This window comes from Monodon monoceros, unplaced genomic scaffold (genome assembly GCF_005190385.1).
Source record: "Monodon monoceros isolate NGI ecotype Baffin Bay Population unplaced genomic scaffold, NGI_Narwhal_1 Super_Scaffold_13, whole genome shotgun sequence".
NCBI lineage: Eukaryota > Metazoa > Chordata > Mammalia > Artiodactyla > Monodontidae > Monodon > Monodon monoceros.
The window spans coordinates 42947874-42966219 of NW_021703769.1; the positions used below are offsets into that span (position 1 = coordinate 42947874).

The 18346-nt window shown below is 52.3% G+C and overlaps 1 protein-coding gene across 1 annotated transcript in view; it reads right to left on the reverse strand.

The window, feature by feature from the left end:
- The window catches only part of SYNDIG1 (synapse differentiation inducing 1), a 121495-nt gene extending 107248 nt beyond the window's left edge, over nt 1-14247 (reverse strand). The window contains exon 1 of the mRNA XM_029220408.1: nt 14066-14247. The gene's annotated coding sequence lies outside the window, so the exon portion shown is untranslated. The remainder of the gene's footprint in view (nt 1-14065) is intronic.
- Between the last annotated feature and the right edge of the window lie 4099 nt (nt 14248-18346).

Sequence of the window (18346 nt, forward strand, 5' to 3'; positions counted from 1 at the left end):
AAGCCTGGCAAGGTCCAGAAGAATGAGTCCAGAAGAAGCCTGGGCTTCTCAGAACCAGCACATCACTCTCCCACTTGGTCAAAGTGTTGGTCAAAGTCAGGCAGGTGGCCAGGCCACATCCAAGGGTGGAGAAATAGACTCCCCCTCTTGATGGGAGGGTGGGGTGTCATTGTTTAAAGGGGGGGTGTGGGGAGATGAGAGGAACCTTGTCGCCCATGTTTGCAAACAAGCTACTGTACCTCCCACCGGGCAAGATATTATGGAAGGAAGGAGACATGCATGATTCCTGCGTGTGCACACATGCATACATGGATACATGCACACTATGTGTGTCTATACATGTGGACATGTATTCATGTGTTTATTATGCCCACTGCCTGCCAAGAGGTGCGCTGGACCCTTTGTGAGACATTCTATCACTTTCTTTGAGAAAATAGCACTGGTCTGAATTTGGAAGTGGAGAGAGCAGAGCACAAACGTAAGAGATGGCAGGATGGCCTGGATGGCCCCTCTGAGCCTGGGTCACAGCTACGACCCCTGCAACACTCACCCCAGGAAACCCAGAGGCACAGCAGTCGCCAACTCTAGCATTTGTTTTCTACCTCTAAGTGTGTAAATTAAAGGGACACTAAGAACTTGGTTTTTAACAAATATTACATAAGACAAACTTTAAGCACATTCTATTTCTTGACCCCAAATGCAGGCTATGCAAGTTTACATAAGGTGCACAAGCTGACCGGTAATTGTTGTCGGCAGGCTGGCATCTCCCACTAAGCAGCCGGGACCCTCCGTCGGCTCAGACCAGGGACAAGGGGTACCGTCCTCCTCTTCCATGCCCCCACTCTCTCCCACCACCTCAGCCCTTCATTACCTGCCCGCCCAAAGTGCGACCTGGGACCAGCGGCATCCTCATCACTGGACACTTGTTAGAAATGCAGAGCTCAGGCTCCGACCCAGACCTGCTGAGCCCGGGTCCGAACGTCTGCAAATCCCCAGGTGTTTTGTGTGCATTAGAGTTTGGCAAGCATGGCTTTAACAGGTGTTTCAGTAAGAAAAGCCAACTCAGCTGTTCCTTTAACATTATTAAACTCAATTTGTATTCTTTACATTATTTGTGCATAAACCAATTTTCAACATCCCCTGGTGAATCTACTGTGCAGCCAACTTTGAGAAGCACCTGGACTTGGGCCGCTCAAAGTGAGGCAACATCAACATGCTGGTGCCTGGCAGGGACGTAGGGTCTCCTGCCCTGATCCGCTGTCCCAGAACCTGCATTTACCAGCCCCCAGGAAATGCGTGTGGTCACTCAAGCTGAGCGGCTCTGCCTGGGCTCAGTCCTGGCTGCTTGGCTCAAGTCCAAGGTTTGCCACCTCCCTTGTACCCACCTGCCTGCCATCCATCCCACACACACTACACACAACTTATCACCAGCAAACCACCGCGTTCTCTTGTGTTCACAAGTACACATGATCTGGTCTTCCTATCCCACCCCTATCCCTGTCAACTCCTCTCACTGACAGGGGGGCAACAGTCACTGGCTGAGTGGAGAACCCACCACAGGATGTCATCTTTGCCCACCTTCACCTGGAGGCTGGAAAAGTTAAAACCTCCTCCTTACACCAGGCTTTCTTGTAACCAAGAGTGGTCACACACACAGCTCTGGCCAAAGACTGCTGTGGGCAAATGTCTTCTGAGGGGCTCTGTCCACCTCTCCCACCTTTTGCCTTGATCTCAGATGTGATGTCCAGGGCTGCAGCAGCCATCTGGGAACCAGGAGGTGGTAGAGATGCAGCCCTGACTCCACTGAGGTGCTGACTCAGCACCTCCCACCTCCAGGCTCGTATCACGTCAGAAAAATAACCCCCATAGTTCAGCTCCCGTGCCCCTGGTTTTCTGTCATTGTTGCTGTTTCAGTTCTAGGTTCATAGGTTAGAACCTGTGTTCTAACCTAGACTTAAACAGGCCTTTTTATTTTGCACATAAATAAGGAAAAGAAGAAAATAAGAAGTGAAAAAGCAAAAAAGTTAGATCCAAATCAGCTTTGCCACTGATTTCTATGTAAATCTGGAGAAGTTAATAGACCTGCGAGGACATGAAACTTCTCCCTTTTTTCCTCACCTGTCCCTTTTATCTCTTCAGTGAAAACACTGGAGAATGATGGAATTCAACAAAATTCCCAAGACCTAGAATTCACTCACGTAATAACTAATGTACACACGTGTTGTGCAAAACTGGTGCTATTAACCTATGACCCAGTTTCTGACCATGGGCCTAAGATAGCATCACATTCTAGAATATACTTTTGAGAAACAATGTGACTTGTGACTCACACATAGTTGATGGGATGTGGCGGGAGTTACTCCTGAGGCTACATCGGAAGAGTCCACGTCAATTATTTGCTAGTAATTAGAACCTTAGCGCTCCAATTAATATAGGTTTATTTTTTATTGTGGTAAAAATACACAACATAAAATTTACCACATGGACTATTTTCAAGTGTACGGTTCAGTATTGTTAAGTAGATTCACATTGCTGTGAAACAGATCTCCAGAACTTCTTTTTTTTTTAGGACTGAACCTCCCCACTTCCCCTACCTAAGTTCTCTCTCTACTTCATCCTTTATTTGCATTTTCATAGTAAGTCCAAGAAAGAGGTGGGTAGGCATCTTCTCCATTTTACAGATGGGAAAGCACCGGAGTCGGGTGGCCTCACCTGCATCCCCTGGGCTCTTGAATGGCAGGCTTCTGGGTCGTCTGGTACCCAACCCACAGCTCGTGCCCAGAGATGGGGTTCTCCTGAGCACCAGAAGCGGCCAAGCAATCCTTTCCACAGTTGTGTTTCTGTTTTATTGAGGTATAATTGACATATAACATTATGTTACTTTCAGGTGAGCAACAGATGACTCGTTATTTGTATATATTGTGAAATGATCACAATAGGTCTAACTAACATCTATCACGAGGCACAGTTACAACTTTTTTCCTGTGACGAGAACTTTTAAGATCTAGGCTCTTTCAAATATACAGTACAGTATTGTTAACTTTAGTCACTGTGCTGTACATTACAACCCATGACATTCATTTTGTAACTGGAATTAGTACCTCTTGACCCCCTTCACTCATTTTCCCCACCCCAGCCCTACCTGTCCGTGGCAACCACCAATCTCTTCTCTGTATCTATGAGTTCAGAGTTTGTGTTTTTTTCAGATTCCACATACAAGTGGGATCCTATGGTATTTATCTTTCTCTGTCTTATTTCACTTACCATAATGCCCTCAAGTTCCAGCCATGTTGTTGCAAATGGCAGGATTTCCTTCTTTTTTATGGCTGAATAGTATTCCATTGTGTATATATGTGTCTATTTCTATAGCTATATATATCACATCTTCTTTGTCCATTTATCAGTGCTACCATATCTTGGCTATTGTAAATAATGCTGCAGTGAATACATATATCTTTTTGAGTTAATGTTTTCATTTTCTTTGGATAAACCCAAAAGTGAAATTGCTGGATCGTATGGTAGTTCTATTTTTTATGTTTTTAGGAATCTCCATACTGTTTTCCATAGCGACTGCACCAATTTACATTCCCGCCAACAGTGCATGAGAGTTCCCTTTTCTCCACAACTTCAACAGCACCTGATTTATTGTCTTTTTGATAATAGCCATTCTGACAGGTGTGAGGTGATATCTCATTGTGGTTTTGATTTGCATTTCCCTGATGATTGGTGAGTTGAGAACTTTTTCAGGTACTTGCTGGCCATCTGTATGTCTTCTTTGGAAAAATCTTTATTCAGACCCTCTGCCCACTTTTTAAAAAAACTTATTTATTTATTTTTGGCTGTGTTGGGTCTTTGCTGCTGCGTGCGGGCTTTCTCTAGTTGCGGTGAGCAGGGGCTACTCTTCGTCATGGTCCGCAGGCTTCTCATTGCAGTGGCTTCTCTTGTTGTGGAGGATGGGCCCTAGAGTGTGCAGGCTTCAGTAATTGTAGCACATGGGCTCAGTAGTTGTGGCTTGCAGGCTCTAGAGCGCAGGCTCAGTAGTTGTGGCATACAGGATTAGTTGCTCCACGGCATGTGGGATCTTCCCGGACCAGGGCTTGAACCCATGTCCCCTGCATTGGCAGGTGGATTCTTAACCACTGCACCACCAGGGAAGCCCCTGAGATCCTCTGCCCATTTTTAATAAGATTTTTTTTTGTTATTGAGTTGTATGAGTTATTAATATATTTTGGGGTTTTAACCCCTTATCAGACATATAATTTGCAAATATTTTTTCCCAGTGAGTAGGTTGGTTGCCTTTCATTTTGTTAATGGTTTGCTTTGCTGTGCAGAAGTTTTTTAGTTTGATGGAGTCTCACTTGTTTATTTTTGCTTTTGTTGCCTTTGCTTTTGATGTCAAATCTAAAAAATCATTGCCAAGACCAATGTCATGGAGCTTACCACCTATGTTTTCTTCCAGGAGTTTTGTGGTTTTGGGTCTTACATTCAAATCTTTGATTCATTTTGAGTTAAGTTTTGTGTGTGGTGTAATATAGTGCTCCAATTTCACTCTTTTGTGTGTGACCATTTAGCTTTCCCAACACCACTGATTGAAAAGACTGTCCTTTTCCCCTTGCATTTTCTTGACTACTTTGTCATATGTTGATTGACCATATATGTATGGGTTTATTTCTGGGCTTTTTATTCTGTCTCATCGATCTATGTGTCTGCTTTTATGCCAGTATCATACTGTTTTGATTACTATAGCTTTGTAATATAGTTTGAAGCCAAGAAACGTGATGCTTCCAGGACAGTTCAGCTGGTCAGAGTATGAGGAGGGTGAAAACTGTGGGCTCCTGCCAGGCTCACACATCCTGGCCAAGAGGATGGGGAATACAAGGAGGTCAGGGTGGGGGAGAAGGATTCAGAGGAGAGAGAGGTGCAGGTCAGGACTGTGCTCCCAAGATGTTTTCTAGGGCTGAGCTGAACTCCAGTGGAGACGGGGTACCTCTGATTTGTGCCCCCAAGAAACAACTTGAGTTCATCTGGACTTTACTCTCCAAGAAAGGCACCAGTTTAGTCTTAAGGAGAAAGGGAAGCAATGGGCAGGGTCTAACTCACTGAAATATATTTTTGAAATATCTGAAGCTCTGAATACAAATTCCAGGAAGACCAGAATTTCTGGGCAGCATATAAGGACATTTCTGTCTTCTGGGGAAAGCCTTGTGCCCAGAGCGGGAAAGAGGTCTCACTGGGCAGCCTGCCATCCTGTTTAATGTATCTGGATGTTCTCTGTGCCATCCGGGGCCTGTGGCATTAGAGGAAACAGTTTCCCCTCTGACCGTGGTGTGTCGTGCAGGAGATTTCTATTCTCCTGGACAGCTGCAGGCACACATCCTCCCAGCTGGACCACAGCTGGGCTTTCCGCTCACCCTGGGTCACTGTTTGGTGACCTGCATGGGCACTCTCCTCCCAGGAAACCACCACAAAGTACAGAAGGACAGATGACCCAGCTATGTTTGTCCCACTTCGCCTCCATCGTAGAATGGAACATCTGCATCTGCGTGTCTGCCCAGTGATGACACAGGACAGGCAGCTGTCCTGAGCTTCACACCAAGCACAGTGCCAGGTTGGGGGTGGGCAAACGTGACCTTGAAACAAACACTAAACGAACAGATCCCTGAAGGGTCCACACACAGGGCCCTTCCTCTGGCGACATGAGGCTGCAGATCGGGCTGGGAACCCCTGAGGTTCACCCCATCAAGTTTGATCGGGACTCCCAATCAAACGGAATGATACACACATTTTCCACCATTATCCTCCCTTCCTGCCTGGGAGGGAGATGCAGTATGGGGCAAACAGGAGAAGCTCCTGTGGGTTTCCTGGAATAAGCACCGGAGAAGCTGCAGATGAGCTGTGAAAGCTTCAGTCCGGCCCTTCAGACTCAACTCCTCCAAGTTCATGAATTCGCCTCGTTTCACCTGGAAACTGGACAGTGGGGTTCCCTTAGTGCAGCCAGGCCAGTCCTGGGGTGAGGCACCAGCTCAGATGGGCACAGCAGCTCCACCTGAGAGAGGATGGAGAGCTGGGCCACTGCCCAGGGAGGGGAAGCTGAGGACCGCGTCCCTGCAGGTGGGTCCAGACCCCAGGGTCCTGGAGCCCCTGCTACCCGTGGTGCAGAAGGGGCCCCTCCTGCCAGCTCTCAGCCTCCCTGGGCCCGGCCTCACTCATCTCTGATCCCACAGCCCCTGTTTCCACTGAAGAGCGGCCAGCTCCCCCGGCACCCAGGACCTACTGCGGCCATGAGGGCAGAAGCCCAAGGGACTCACCATCCCTGCCCTCCTGGCTGGTCAGGGCTCTGCCGTTGCCAGGTCCATGGTCCAGAATCTCCCGGTCACCCCAAGAGCCCCTCTCCTCTTGTGCTCACCCACTCCTGAAGCAGGCCCACGTCACCCCCATGCTGCCCCCAGCCTCTGGCACGCACGCATCCACATGCCCACAGGCCCTCGCCCCAAGGATGGAGAGATGCCCACAGGTCTGGGGACACGTTTCCGAGAGGTCATACACTTTCTCTCGGAAGCTGAGCGGATAAGCCAGGAGCACGGATCTTGAGGTCAGGGTGGCTGCAGGAGCAGAGGCCGCACTCCCATTCTGCAGACAGAGCGGGGACACTCAAGGCTGGTGGGGAGATCTGGGCTGGAGGCGGGAGCGGTGCCCTGGGAAGGCCCTGGGGAAGGATCTGCCGGTGCCTCTCTGACAGCAGAGAGGGGAACAACCAAAGCTCCAATGAGGAAAAGCTGTTGGCCCCTTTCCTCCTCCTCCCCCACGCCATGTCCCAGCGCCCGAGCAGAACAGAAGAGCTGATGACAGATAGACCAGGGTCCCTCCCACCAGGCAGCGTTTCTCCAGCCCATAGTGGGACGTGGCTGCACTTCTAAATTGGACGAGGTAATGGACTATCTGAAGGCGATCAGACACCTGTGTGGGAGCCCAGGGCCCTGGAACAGCTGGAGCACAAGACGTGGGCGGCTCTATATGGGCCACAGCTCGGGAGCCCAACCTCATCAAGGTCACCGGGAAGCCCTTTTGCTCGCACGTCTGGGAGCCTGGCTGCCGCAGTCCTGGGTACACAGAGCAGCCGGAGAAGGCAGAGCGGCTCCGAGTGGGGATGAGCTCAGAGCCAGCGGGATGCAGCCTGTGCCCACCGAGGAGCTTCTGAGTCCGGGGGCAAAGAGGTGAACAAGAAGCGGGGGCGGAGGTGCCTCCAAAGCGTCCACTTTCCTGATGGAGCGCTGGTGCTGGGTACGTGAACACGTGAAAACCTCCCTGCTCTGGACCATGATCAAACACCTGTGGGCAGAGGGCACAGCCACGCATTCACAGCTGCACTGCAGCCACTCGCCCAGTGGGCAGGTCTGTCCTGCACACACACAGAGACGACTAGAATCTGGGAAGAAACTCATGTCTGTGACCCAAGAGCCTGAAGTATGTGTTCTTCCTGGAAAGGGACTTGGCAAATCACTGCTCAAGTCCAGCAACAGGGAAGGAAAGGGCATTATTCTGCACAGTTTGAGTCCACAATACATTTTCCTCTATGGTTTTAGAACAGACTGTGATGTCCCCAAATGTCCCTATTCACAGGTAATGCACCTGTACCCCGAACATTCAGATTGGCAATCCTGCCAAGAATATTGTGCAGAGGACTCGACAAGTGGGGTTAAAGGGGATGACAGAAGGTCTGGGATGTGGTCACATCAGGGGCCCTCCTGTTCTGGGTCGCTCGGGAGGTATGTGCTGAGTCCAAAGGATGTTAGGAGAGATGCCGGCAAGAGTCTTGAGATCTCATTCTGAGCAAAGGGAACAAGGAAGTGGGTGCCCATGTGTCAGGTGGCACATTCCATCCACAGCTTTGAAAATAATAAGAGTGAAAGGCAGAGAATGAACTTAGAACTAACAGAAGAGATGACTTCCCTTTACTTAAAATTGGCTTTTAACAGAAATCCATCTTGGTGATGGAGTGGGGCTACGGCCCTGCATGGAGAACTGAGCCGGGTGTTCTGTATCTCTGGGTTTAGTGTAGAAAAGCAAAGCCGTGAGGCAGTGAGTATGTTAATTCATCCGCTCAGAGCCTGTGTTTTGAAGCTGCTTGTATGGAGGACACGAGGGGAGAGGAAGAGAGTAGGAAAGAGAAATGGGGATGGGGTCGTCTGTAGGCGAGAGGCCCTGGAAAGCATTTCGGGGCTGGGCTGGGAAGGGTGGACTTGCCCAGCACAGGGGCCTCTCCACCGTCTGCGTGCACACAGGGCACAGTCTGGAGCAGACGCCTGGCTCTTAAAACACATCTACCAATGCCTGAGCCACAGGCACGGGCCAGACCCTGTGCTCAGACCCGGAGCACACGGCTGACCTGCCTCATTTCACCTTTCCTGCTGCCCCACAGGACACAGCACCCTTACCCCAACTGGAATGGATATGTTCCCTCAAAGGGAAACACTTGGGAAAGGGCCGAGGCAGAAATTTCAGATACTAAGGTTGGCTGCAGAAATGCACATACTTTATTTAAAGGCAATCTGAGACACTGCAGAAACAGAAGTATTGGTAGCAACCTTTGGTGGCATGACCTGGGCATCCATGGAGTCCCTGTGATGCTAAACAGAGCCTAAGCCCAGCCCTCAGGGCTGTATTTCCCAGCCCTGACCTAGGACTTAATCGCGTTGTAATCCTCAAAAGCAAACCCTCTTATTTCAGACACTGCACAGCTGAGAGCCCGTGGCACCAAGGTGGGAGCGCCAGGATCAGGAGAATCGGTTAAAAACTGCATATTGCACCTAAGGCAGAACGGTAAGTTTATGTCACATGCTCGTTTTTCTGCTTCCCTGAGCAGGGGTGAAGCCTCACCATATTTGAGGTAAGACTATTTGTCTCCTTCAGAAGTATCTTTGGTTTAAAGTTGAGGCAATGGAATAAAACTTCTGTGTTTCTAATTGTCTGAAATGTTTGTTTGCTTTTTGGTTTTGTTTTGGACACTGACACTTCCCAACAGAAAAGATTAAGAAAGGAACAGATGGGAGGCACTTTTGAAAAGTGGTTACTCAATGAGGTCAAATGTTTGAGAAGTAATACGTTTTAAAAATATGAATTTAGGGCTTCCCTGGTGGCGCAGTGGTTGAGAGTCCACCTGCCGATGCAGAGGACGCGGGTTCGTGCCCCGGTCCGGGAAGATCCCACATGCCGCGGAGCGGCTGGGCCCGTGAGCCATGGCCGCTGAGCCTGTGCGTCAGGAGCCTGTGCTCCGCAACGGGAGAGGCCACAACAGTGAGAGGCCCGCGTACCGCAAAAAAAAAAAAAAAAAAAAAGAATTTAAACTAAGCAGGCCCTTCATGAAAGGCTCAACCTGCAATCAATAAACACTCATGTTCTCTCCTTCAGAGTCACAGCCCCTAAATGTCACTATAGCATTATCAGGAACTATGTTTAAAGATGACTGTGATGAACATAAGATCCAACTGGGAACTAAAAACTCAAAATGTTTTACACTGAATATTGATTTGAACCGCAAGAACAAAACCTCCACCTCTCTGAAATAATGCTAATAGAACTCTTCAGTAAATTCTTTTATGCAAGCCAATATGCAGAGTTGTCCCCTGGGTTGATCTATAGGAAGCAACTTTTATTTTTATTATTTTCTACACATGTATATTGTTTCCTGGTTGTGTTATTCTTAGTTCTAACAGTTCTCTTATTTGTTTTTGTTTTCCTTAAGTATTTTATTTTATTTTGTGCAATTTAATAGGTTATTTATCATAACACGGTTTAAGATGACTCAGACTTTGGATCGAAACAACGTTTGTAACTTAAAACATCATGCATTATAAGTGGTGCTTTGCGGTTTGTTGAGAACCTGCTTTAAAACGTTTTATCCTAAAGAACGTGCATCATGTAACTTTTATAATGTGATGTGAGTCTAAATCAAGTTGTGTTAGAGGTATCTTTCACAAACCTTTCCCACACATGCCCTCTGAACCCACCCGAGGGGAATGTTGACACCACTCAGGCGGCTCCTACGTGAGGACATACCCACATGGACAGGTGCCCCTGACGTTACCCTGACTCTTGCCAACAAGAAGCTGGCGGATGCAGGGGCAAGGATGGGCCGGGGCCCACACTGTGTCCTGAGAACCATGGGGACACAAACTTCACCCAGGGAGACATCCAAAGACTCTAACTAAAGTGCTCCTAAACCAGAGTCATCCCTATTTTAAAAACTGGGGCAACCATAAACATTTTGTTTTCAAAATCCTGGAAGGAACATGGATGGAAGGAAAGAGAATCTCAGAAAAGTTAAGTGATCTCAGGTCATTCAACAGGCAAGCAGCAGAGCCTGGAGATGGAGGCCTGTCTTGGCACTGGAATGCCAGACGTTGTCCTGGGGTGGGGCAACCACCTGTGTCTCCAGACTCCTCCCCCCTCCCTCCTCCCCCCTCCTCTCTCCCCCCTGCCCCCTCTCTCCCCCCTCCCAGCCTTGGTCCTCAGGCTGCCTGATCTAAACTAAGCCATGTTGAGGGCACTGAATTGCAGCCCAGTGCCTGAAAGAGTTACAGCTGTTCCTGTTTCAAACATGGTTATAAGCTCTCAGGAAAAATTTGAAATTGCACAGAGAACGTAGAAGAATCACATTTGTTTAAACTACTGACTGCTACCTACGTTACTCCAATTCTGCTGGCACGGGCAGGATCCGGGTCAGCCTATGGTCAATGTTCAGAATATTTAATATTTGAACACTTTTCACGTTTTGTTTTCTGACATGTTGGCACAATGCCTCCAGGTCAGGGATGCTGGGCCAAAGCTGTGGTCCCAGCGTTGCTCCCTATCAGCACCTTTCCCCCCAGACAGCCTCATGTGACCTCCCACCGAAGGACCAGGCCTTTCTGCTTCTCATTAGCCCCAGGCTGTGCTGATGCTCACAACCCAACACCCCGTGCCTCAATCTTTGCACCTTTGCCCCCTCAGTCCGAGGGTTTGCTGATGACGTGAGTGTGTTCAGACTACAGGTCACAGCACTGCGATTGGCCCTTTTGGCCGTGAGGATCCCCAATGTGCACGGGCCCCACAAAGGCCAAAAGGAGGAGCTAGGGGTCACACTGGTTTTATCTGGGGGAAGGAGGACATAAAGGTGCTGGCCTACAGGATGGTTATTCATATCACAAGAGGCTGGCCAAGGATGCCATTAAAGAGTGCACCTTATCAAGGTATTCAAAAGTTTGCCAAATCCTCCAAGCACGTCGTTGACAAGTTTTAGGAACAGCTTTTCTGTAAAAGAATGTGCGGAGGTGTGCAGAGTGAGGTGGGGGGGGCACGTAGGTATGGGGGTCCCCTCCCACGGCCTCTGGAGGCTGGTCCCAGGCTACCTCCTCCAGCCAACAGACTCCACACTCGGAACCCATCTGAGGGAGCAGAGTCTCCAGATGTGACCAGGTGATGAGCAAACGTTCTCTAATTGAGAGATGAAATGTTAGCACTCTCATGAGCCTCAGAATAGCACCAACTAGTGTCTCCCATAGAAAACTTACATAAGAAAATATCTTTTTATTCTCTTATAATAGTAATAACTCCCGAGAAAATATGCGTTAGAGCTGAGAGAGGGAGGCAAGTCAGTGCAGCACTTTAAATTTCTGCCAATGCTAAATGTGGAAGAAATGAACTGCTTATGACTTATGAATTGAGTTTTAAAGTTTTTTTTTTTACCAAAAAAGTAATGTTCTTTTGCTTGTATCGGTTCAGCTGGAATCTGTTTCTTCGCTGCACGTCCGCTGGCAGGAGTCAAATGTAATTGTTTCAGATGTCTCTTTTCTCAGGGTCTGAATTTCCCTCTCCTCCTTCAACCCCCCTCTTTGTGCCTCCAGGAATGTTAGCAGGTTTCTTTTCTACCCCCAGATGGACAGCGGGGCACCTTCGTTTCTATTTTAACATCACCTATTTCTAATGGAATCATTCAAAGAAGTTGTTTCTGCTGATGGTTATGTGAAAACGAAATGAAACGTCATCAGCTGGAGATTCATGGGCCGCATTCAGCAGTGAAGTGAGCTGGGAATAAGTTTCCAAATCCTTCCTCAGACACGGGCCTCCCAAACTCGCAGGAGGGTGGTAAACAGGAGGGAAAGGCAGCAGGGTGGATGAGGGGCACACTTCAGGGTCAGTGCGCTGTTCTTCCCACCTCTGCTAACCACTGACATTTTCCACTGTAAAAAACTTTAGACATGGATTTCCCCAGTTTTTCCTTTATTTAACAAGGCCCTCTTGATTATGACGATTCCATTTTCATGCAGTAGGTGGGGGCAGGGTGGGAGAGGCCACCAGATCAGTGACAAAACAACGTTTGCTCTAGGCAAAGGGGCCCTGGGGTGTTGGAGAGAGGGTGGGCGGGAGGTGGAAGGCTCACCCTCAAACGTCTCACAGGCCCACACCTGTGGTCTGATCTCCAGAAAGACATTCCACACAACCACCAGGCACACAGCAGGCGATAATTCATCCCAAAATCTGCTCCAGCCACTTCCTGTCTTAGCCAGAACGGACATCAGCCTCACCGCCGGGCTGGCTCTCCACTCTGGCTGCTGTGAGCATTTAGGGAGCCAGACCCCCTCAGGAGACCACATCCCAGCACCAGCGCTGACTGCCCAGCAATCTCTCCTCAGCAAAAAAAAAGTTGGCTGGCTCTGGGGTTTGTTACAGGCCGCTCGCCCCACAGGCTGCTGTTCTGCTCAGGGCAGAAGCCGCTCCCTTTGGGCTCTGACCAAACACACTGGCCATTAGGAGGGGGACCCACAGATACACTGACCCAGGTGCTCACCCCACTGCCTGAGCCTGATTCTAACTGCAAATCGGAGCCACCTATCCCCAGCCCCTAAATCTGCCAAGCCCTCAGCCAGTGTCCGCTGCACCAAACCCGAACCCGGGAGGTGGCCCGGGAAGGCGCAGACAGGAGTCTGGCCAGGAGCTGGCGGCGCCAGCGCATCTGACGCCACAGAAGGGCTGCACGCACCTGAAGTCTGGGTGATAGGCGCCCACGCCCCTGCGTGCAAGGGGCACCCAAGGAGACGAAGGCGACGAGAAGACCCCTTTCTCTAGTCCTTCAGGAAAGCCAAGCGGCCCCACTGGCAGCCTCCCCAAAGCAGGACTGTAAGCGCCCACTCCACTGGAGTCTCGCAGAAAACGCATCGCGATCGAAGCCCCTTCCTCCGGAAAAATGCCCCATTCTGCCTGTAATCCAATTCCCTCTCCCCGCACCTGGAGAGCGCGCACGAAGAGGCAGAAATCATACCCAGGGAAATTGTGACCAGAACTTGAACCCCAAACGCATCCACTCATTCCCCGCTCCGCGCTGTGGCTGGCGGCTCCCAGGGCTCCGGGCTGTCGCGGCTGCCGGGGACCAGACAGCGCGCGGAACCGAGGGGCTCCCAGAGTCCCGGTCTCCGTCCCGGTCGTCGGTCAGGGGTCCCCATCCCCAGCGCGCTCGCACCCTCGCCTTCCTTTTTCCCTCCGCTCGGCAAATCGAAGCCCGCTTCCCTTGCCTGTCCCAGATGGACCTCGGACCCCAGCTCCGCGGCGGCCCCGCTCACCAGCCCCAGTCGGTCTCCTTTGGGTCGCTGGAGGGGGCCTCCCGGACCCTCAGAGCCAATGCCCGCCGCGCGCCTCCACCGCCCCGGGCAGCCCCGCTCCGCCGCGCTCCCGGGTTTTGGTCTCAGCAGCTCCCTCCGACTTTGCACAGCGGCGCCTCCGCGCCGCCGGGGCTCCTGGGGTGGTGAGGCGCCAAGCTGCAGCCCGGGCTGCCGGCGCCCGGCCCCTTCCTCCACATCTTCCTCGTCCGCTCCGCTCTCCCTGGCGCCTGGCGACCCCGCGCCTCCCCAGTCCCGCCGCCCCGACCACCCGAACTCACCCCGGAGCCGCGACGCCGCAGGTCTGCGCGCTCCGAGGCGGAGCCAGGACGCCCTCCCGCGCGGGGGCAGCCTCCCTGCCGCCTGCCCGCGGCCCCCGCCCCGCTCCCGCCGGCCCCTCCGCTGCCCGCGCTGCCGTGGCGGTCGGGACTCACCTCCCGGACAAGGTGACCCGCTAGTGCGCCCGGTGGCGGCCCGCGCGTCTCCAGAGGCAGCGAGCGCGCGGGGCGCGGGGTGTGCGGCGCCCGCCTCTGCTCCCGGCTGTCTCCCACGCCGCCCGGCTTTTTCCCCTTCCGTCCACTCCCTGCCGCTCGGCCCTGCGCTCGCCGCCCGCGCCCCCGGCTGCCCCGCGCGTACTGGAGCGCCGGGCGCGGGGCAGCGGCGGCGGCCCGGGCTGCTGGAGCGAGCTAGCGGCGGCGGCGGGGCGGAGCCCGGCCCTCCGGCCACCGGGAGAGGAGGGTGAGAGGAGACTCTCGCGGCGCGCACCCGGCCGGCGGGTGGGCGAGGGGCGCCCGGGGCGCGCCGCTCGGCTCGGCTCCCGAGCCTGGAGACACGCGTGCCGGAGGCGGCGGCCACGGGCTCTAGGGATGGCAGGAAGGAGGAGGAGGAGGGAACGGCTCCGCGCGAAGGCGCCGCCAACTTTGCCCCAGGCCGCCGGGCCCCGCGGGGGATCGCGTCTGGCAGGTGGCCCGGGCCCGGTGTCTGGGAATGTGGGTGACAGAGGCTGGGGGAAGGGGGCATCCACTGGGGACTAGGAGGGCGGATTTGTCGCCTGGTTCGGAGAAGAGAAGGCTCCCCTCGGTCCTAAAGGCCTCTCCAGGCTCTGGTTCCTTCTTTCTGAGGTTCCTAAGGACCCACTTTATAGGCCTGAATCTCCTCGGGTCCTGACCAGCCAATCAACCCCGTGAAACCAGGCGCGGGGCCCAGACTCCAGGACCTCGACCCAGTGTCAGACCGGTCTGATGTGCGTGCAGGGCTGGCCCTGGGCAGTGGGAATTGAGAGGAAAACTAGGTTGTCGGGAGAAGGGGGCTGGGCGTAAGCCTGGTGAGGAGAGTGGGCAGTGGGGAGGGAGCGAGGGAGGGCACCTCCCAAGATAGTCTGCATTTCCAGCGTTGAGGGAGGCGGGGGAAGTGGTGTTTGCAGTTGGGATTTCAGAGGGAAAGAAGTGAGGAGGAAAGAAGTGCCAGAAGGGAGTCAAAAGTGATGTAGGAAAAGAACCTGTGAGCCCACTTGTGTCACAGGCACAGAAGTGCCCGGTGCCCCAGCCAGGCTGGCACTGGCTGCACCCTGGTGTTCGTTGTCTGTTATGCCCCAGGAAACCCTCCTTGGTGCAGAGGCCTCTCCCTGCCTGGTCGCCGACCCCTTGGCCCTGAGAAGGCACCTCTTCCTCTGCCAGGGCTCCTGGGGTAGAGTTTCCAAAAGGCTGGGGTCGGAGGTGGGACCAGAACACCAGGTCCCTCCCCGTGTTCCCTTTGTGGGACTGGTTCCTGTGGGTCCTCAGCAGCCCAGAGAGAACGCTCAAATCCCAGTGCACCTGTAAGGGGGCAGGTGGGTGGAGGTGCAGGTCAGTGGAACCGGCACCATCTGTGCTCTGTCTTTATCCACCTGAATGCCATCCTCCCTCCATCCCTGTAGCGTGGCAAAGCACAGCCAGTCTTCTGGCTCCAGATCCCAGAGCTGCGAGGCTGTGGTCTGGAACACTCAGAAAAGGCCACGGTCCACTCCTCCCGGCTTGAAGAACTTCTCAGATGGGAGGAAGATGCCATCTTATCCTGGTAAACTTGCCACTGTCCCTGGATCCTTTCCGGATCAGAACATTACATTCTCTCATCTGAACCACTGAGCTGAGCAGATATCGTTGGGCTCATCTGAGGTGGACAATCCTTGCTCCTGTTTATCAGATGAAGAAGCTGACGCTGTTTGAAAAATATCACTTGGGGTTTTCGCAGCCACCAGAGCTCGGGAGCGGCCTGACCTGGGTTCTCACCTCTCAGAGTACTTATGTATCTAGACTTTGGGTTCGCTTCGGGGCCAGTTTTGTTTTCTTCGTGAGAGAACACCAGCCTGGGGCGCAGCTGGACCTGCCTGTGCCTCCAGGGCATGGTTTGCAGTTTCAGTTGGACTTTTCATGATATACCAGGCGGGCCCTCATGACAGCAGCGTAACACGTGACCCCTGACTGTCACTGGCTACCCGTGCACTGCTCCCTCCAAAAGTGAGGGTTGCAGAGTGAAAGGAAGGGGATGCCTTCACCGTGGCCTCCTGTGTGGAGTTCTGTGGGCTGCCTCTGTGTCGTGTCCTTGGTACTTTGGAACGTTCCAGGCTGCTGCTTTGGAACTTAGTACCCCGGCTCTTCCAGGTGAAGTGTGGAGTGTGGGTACACGCGGGGAGTGGGGGAGGGTACATTTCCTGACATTTTCTAAGGCTTTGTTTTCATAACACACCTCGCTCGATCTAGCATTTAAACATTCCCATGATCTTCTATTGTGGAATGAATATGATGGGCCCCTTAAGTCACTGTGTTTTATTCTCATACAGCTCTTGGGCACATCCCAGGTACTGAACAAATACTGACTGACTGCATTAGATGGGGGGAAGGGGTACAATTAAATGTCTTTGAGGAAAGAGGGTCATTTGGAGGAAAAGGGAAAAGTTCATGATGTGGACCGTCGTTTATTATTATTATTATTAATTTCTCCCATGCCACTCGCATAGCTTCAAGGTCTCCAGAAGTATGTTATCTTTTCTAGACCCTGACCCTGAACATGCACACACAACTTTTAGTGTTTCCACAATCCCAGTGGGTGTTACCGATCGTTGCATAAGAAACTCGCCAGGGCCAGGAATCTCAGATGAAGAGAGGGGCGTCCCCTGCTCCTGGCAGATGTGACAGTTCAGGGAAGGCACCCACGGCTCCTGGTGGGCACCTGGCTGGTCTGGGATGGTAGGTAGCTGCATGTATAGGGTGGTTTCTCTTCAGTCTGGATCCCTGGTTGTTGCTTGGAAGGTTATCATCAGTGTGGTACTGTGATGCCACATTGAAAGAGGAAAGCAAACAAGGGGCGGTCGCGTACTGAGCAGAGGGAGACAGCAGAAGTCACCAGATCTCCTGGGTATCGGGTAACCTTCTCGACAAGGCTTATCTCTTAGGAGACATTACAGAACTGACGGAGCTAAGAGAGGTCTCTGGGGCCAATTCCTGTGCTGTGAACTGTCGCTCAGTCACCAGCCAGCCGTCAGGCTTCTGGACAGCTTTCAGGAGAAGCTGTTAGTTCCCAGAGGCAGGTGCCCAGATGAGAGGAAGCGCGGACTGGAGGTCTTCAGGCAGGAGGCGTTCCTCAACACGTTGTGAACTGAAAGGTTCCAGACACCAGGCAGAGCTTATGAAGTACCCTGCCGTGCCCTGCGTGGTGCCGGCAGCTCAGTGAGGCTCCTTCTAAACCAGCTTTAGATCAAACGTGTGAAATGCTCAGCCTTGTTATGCATTAATTGTAATACTAACAGTGGAGAGGGTGTACCCAATTTTAAGGCAATGTCATTCATCCAGTTTTTTCTTGTCTCCTCCCCAGATCTGTTATTAAATCGTCTTGATTGATGACATCCAGGAATTGAAAAGCTGCAATGTCTTATCACAGGAGAATCCTGTGGACTTAGAAGGACAGAAAGATGACCACTCAGATGTTCAGTGTAGACATGATAGGTGAGGCACTAAGAAAAATGTGAATTGGTATCAGAAATAAAAGGAGAGAGATTCAAAACCTACACAAAATTTTGAGGCAATGTTGAAGTGAGAGTTTAGAACAGGAAAAGATACACCAGCACACCAGAACATCAGAGCTGGAGGAGTTCTCGGTGCTCTCCTGGTACAGCCCTCTGATTCTCAGGTGGCTTGAGTGGGGAGTGAAGCCCAGGTCTGGGCTACAGACTTTGCAGTCTGGCTCTGCATCTGTCACACCACTTTGGAATGAATCAAGGAGAGCAGTAAGTTAACAAATTGTAAGCCACATCTGTGGTGCAGTGGATCAGTTACCCACTGCTGCAAACAAGCCAGCACAAACGTTGTGGCTGAAAACGGCAGTCCTCTATTGGCTCACGGCTCTGAGGGTGGCGATGAGGGCTGAGCCGCTGGGTGGTGTCACCTGTGCTCCCTTGGGCATCCGTGGTCGCTGCCTACCAAAACCTTCCTCATGTGTCCGGGGTGGTTGGCTGTGGACTGGGGGGATGGGCCGCTGCTCCCCCAAGGCTGGACCGGGGCTCCTCACAGAGCTGGTGGTGCCCAGCGCTGTGGGCCCAGTGCACACGGTTTTCCAAGCCCACATCACATGGCTGAGGTCTCCTTTACCAAAGCTGTCGCATGGCCCAAGTTCAGGAGGTGGGAGACAGCCTCTGGCTTTTGATGGGTGGGGTCCTGAGGTCCCGCTGGAGATGGGATGCA